Source organism: Manis pentadactyla, chromosome 19 (genome assembly GCF_030020395.1).
Source record: "Manis pentadactyla isolate mManPen7 chromosome 19, mManPen7.hap1, whole genome shotgun sequence".
NCBI lineage: Eukaryota > Metazoa > Chordata > Mammalia > Pholidota > Manidae > Manis > Manis pentadactyla.
In genome coordinates, this window is record NC_080037.1 from 1,814,722 (window position 1) to 1,818,779 (window position 4,058).

The window sequence follows — 4,058 nt, forward strand, 5'->3', positions numbered from 1 at the left end:
CACGTGCATGGCAGCCATTTGGTGGAAACGCCGCTGTTCCAGGGGGCTCCGCCTGAAGGGAGGCTTGCCTGGCCGGCTGGTGGTGCTCCTCCAAACAAGAGAAAAAGTGCTGCAGCCACGCGGGGTCGGGTGAAACCCAGGGAGCCCCCAGGCCTGGGGACCTGCTTCCCCTCTGCCCTCCACATAAGCTGTACTTGCCTGGAAGTTCACTGCCAGGGGTGAGGGGCCTGGAAGCTGGGAGACTGGCGGGCCTGGGGCGGAGCTGAGAGGCAGGACTGGAAGACTCTCCTGAACCGGAAGAGGATCCTAAAGAGAACAGGCAGGGATCAGAGCAGCCCCTGAGAATCAGCCTTCAGTAAGGCAAACAAGGGAGAAGAGAGAGGTCAGAGAAGGGGAGCCCAGGGCAGGCGCTTTGGGAAACGGCACCAGGGGGTGTGGCCAGGGCTCTGGGAGGCTGGCCTGTGCCCCACAGTCCCAGGCTACTGGCAGACTCACGGGACTGGTCCTGGTTTTCTGCGCGGGAGAGGCTGCTTTGGGCCGGGGGGAGTCCAGTTCCCCACCATGTGCAGTTTAGGGGCGTCTTTTGCAAGGCAGCCCCATGCTCCCCACTCCTGTCCCCAGCCCTTTGCACTCATTCTCCTCATCGTGGAAGGAATGACAATACTGACCTCAGCACCAGGCTGCAGATGTTAAGGGTCAGCTTTTGCGCCCTCCACCTCCCCTTCCTGATCACGCATCCGTCCATTCAGAAAACAGCTTGTCGTGCCTGCACCGCGCACGGCGCCAGGAACACAGCGATGGCCGTGACAGCGTGTGATGGGGGGAGTCCAACCAGTAAAACAGAAAGTACCAGGGGCATTAAGGTTGGGCAAAGGCTGGAACCGCATTTCTTACCTTCGAACCCAGCCTGGTGGTGCTCGGCGCCCTTCAGCCCCTCCCAGCACCAGGGTGCCACGTGCATCTTCAGCCACAGGGAGCACTTGTCCCCGTAATGCACACAGTCCGCCGTGTTGCAGGCCGGCGCTGCCCTGTCTCCTCTCCCCCTGCAGGCCCAGGAGAGCAGCCAGCCGGCCATGGGGCCCCCACCTTGCTGTGCATCCTGTGCGGCCGGGGGTGACAATCAGCTGGCGGTGCTTGGCGAGGCCCCCTCCTGGGAAGGGGAAGGCGGGCAATTCTAATTTACAATAGGCTTCACTGTGTTATTTTTCACAAAGGGACTATTAATATTTTAGCAATTGCAGTGTTGGCTCAGGGTGGAGCTGGGAAGAGGCCTTTGCTGGTGTGTGGAGCTCAGCTGGGAGACAAACCCCGCCAAGGGGCTGGCCAGGCAGCCACGGTGAGAACAGGCTGGCACCGGGCTGGGAGAACAGGGCAGGCAGATGGGTGGGGAGGTGCCCGGAGGGCAGGCCGGAGGCCTGAAGGCCGACACAAGTCCGGAGCAGAGCGGCAAAGCCACCCAGGGAAGGCCTGGGCCAAGCGGAATAAATGGAAAGGTTTTTACCAGCAGAAACACTGTTCTTTGCGTACAGGTGAAGGACAGCAGTCAAAGACACTCTCACCTTGGTTCCAATCTGAATACTTAGCTTTCTAATACTTTCTATTAGATGCCAGTCAGCAAGAACTCAGTGTGGGACTGGGGCTAACCCCACACCCTCTGACCACAAGCGCTCACTGCTCCAGCCCTTCCACCAACCTGCTCCGCGGCCCTGCCCGAGGCCCTCCCACCCTGGGGGGGCCCCATCTGGTCGTCAGCGTGGTCTCCCACGATTAGGATTCTGTGCACGCCATCATCCACCCCCGGTTGTTCACAGCGGGCTTTCCTAGGGTGCTTTCTTACAGAGAAGCGTGGCGTGAGAGCCAGGTGCCCAGGGCCTAGCCCGGCCCCAGCAGGGGCAGCTGAGCAACAGCAGACGGGTCTGCAGGCCTCCACCTCCTCATCTGCCTCCTCATCTGCCGGTGGGGGCGGGAATCCCTTTGCCAACAAGCTCACGTAGAATGGGGAGAAGGGGCACACGCTTCCCACCTTACGGGGCCTGCAGCCCACCGGGGAGAGATGAGAAAATAGAGACTAAAGACCCTCGTGCAGGAGCATGTTCTGAGGAGGCCGAGTCCACGCGTGGCCCCAAAGGGCAGGTAGGGCTTCTGGGAGAGTGAGAGCGTGTGGGCCCTGCATTCCGCCTGTCAGCACAAAACCCGGTTCAGCCTCCTCCCAGCGCGTGGCCTTGGCCCAGGCACCGCCTTTCCTGAGACTGTGTTTCCTGACCAGTAAAGAGGGTACTAGTGTTACTAGTGTCTGAGTCACGGGGTTGTCGTGAGGATTAAGGGAGGCCTCATAATGTCTTGTACATGACAAGTACCCAATAAATGTAGGAAGAGGAATGGAAGTATTATTAGCATATATTAGAAATAATGGTCCTCAGGTGAGCTGCATGTCAGTACAGGTCAGTAACAGGAAAAGCCCGAAAAGAGGTGGGACTTAACGCTTCGCTCTCGTTCATTCATTTATTCGATGACTGAAACAGAAAATTGTTCAGTGCTTGTTATACGCCAACCACGGTTCCTGCGTTCCAGAGGACTGTGGACTGAAGGAGTCAGACAAGCAGATAAGCCATCCCCGTCCCCACGGATGAGTCGGGGGCAGGCGGCCTCTCCGCAGAGAGTGGGGGGCGTGGGGCAGGGAGGGGAGGGTGGCATTTCAGACAATGCGAACAGTACACGGGAGGCATAAAGGGATGGATGGGCTTAGGAAAGTTGCCCTGGGAAATAAGAGTGTCACCAGGAGGGCATGGGTGGCCCGCCGAGCATCACCAGGTCCTGGTGAGAGCCTGGGGCTCCCATCACCACCAGAAGCTGTGCCGCTATTTGGACACGCTAACTGCAATTTACCCTCATCCACCTGCAACTCACATTTCAGCTGAGGCCTCCCAGAAATCTAGGGAGAGGGAATTCATCGACCCCACCCTCCCTGACCCCCACAACGCCAACACCCCACACACAATACCAGGACCCGGGAAGGCCTCTCTCTACTCTGGGTCTTCATCCACACGGACTGTCTTTATGGTCAACTGCTTTGACCCAGACATGAAACACAACATTTATTTTTAGTTCCTTCAGAAGAATGTGTTCTCACAAGAGCATCTGTGAATCCACAAACACAAAAATAAGGAACCAAGTACAGCTTTAAAGCCTAGGCACCTCCTCTTCTGTGGGTCGTTCCCACCCACCTGCGGTCAGGGACCCCCTGCCTCCAGCCCCCCGTCTCCCTGGCCTTCTTCTTGGCTCTCAGATTGTTCTCCCCTGATAACGAGGGGAGACAGCTCTGCAGGCAGCCTGTGCCCCAACAGCTGTGCACAGCAATGTGGCCAGCAAACCCAGGCCATATAGTCGGAGCATCCGCTCTCCTTACAAAACTTCAGTTGATTTTAATTAAACCACTTCTGTTTGGTCCATGAAACTAAATCACTCTGTTAAGACGTGGTACCTGAGCGTGGTTTCCATTCTGGGGTCCAGGGTCAGGGAAGGAAGCAAAGCCCTTTGCAGAATGGTGCCTGGACCTGCACGGGTGTGTCGTCCCTTTCCTGTGAACCTGCTGAATTTCGTTTACCCACCTACTCCTGTGTAGAGCAAGAATAAGAAAGCACACTTACATCAAAATTCATTTTAAGTAATAATATAGTCACACATAGCTCAGATTTTCATGGGACCTGTAATTTTTCACAGAATAGAATATGCATTAGCTCCTGACAACTGAAAACCAACCAAAACTCCTATGTACTTCAAAACCTATTTATTAGATTCTGCTGTGCCTCGCTAAGCACTGGAAATATACTGTCGTGTGACAGGCTTCTCCTCTTCCTGGCACACCCAGGAGGAGCCCAGCTATCACTGTGAATGCATGTCTACATCAGTGAAAAATGCTGAATAGAAATGTTCACATTTGCAAATTATAATATTTTCTGTATTATAGTGTTACTTTTATTTCTTTGTTCTTCTTAATCCCTTTCTGCCTTTCCCAACTTTGAAAAAACAGTTATCATTGATGCTGTTTATAATCAAAA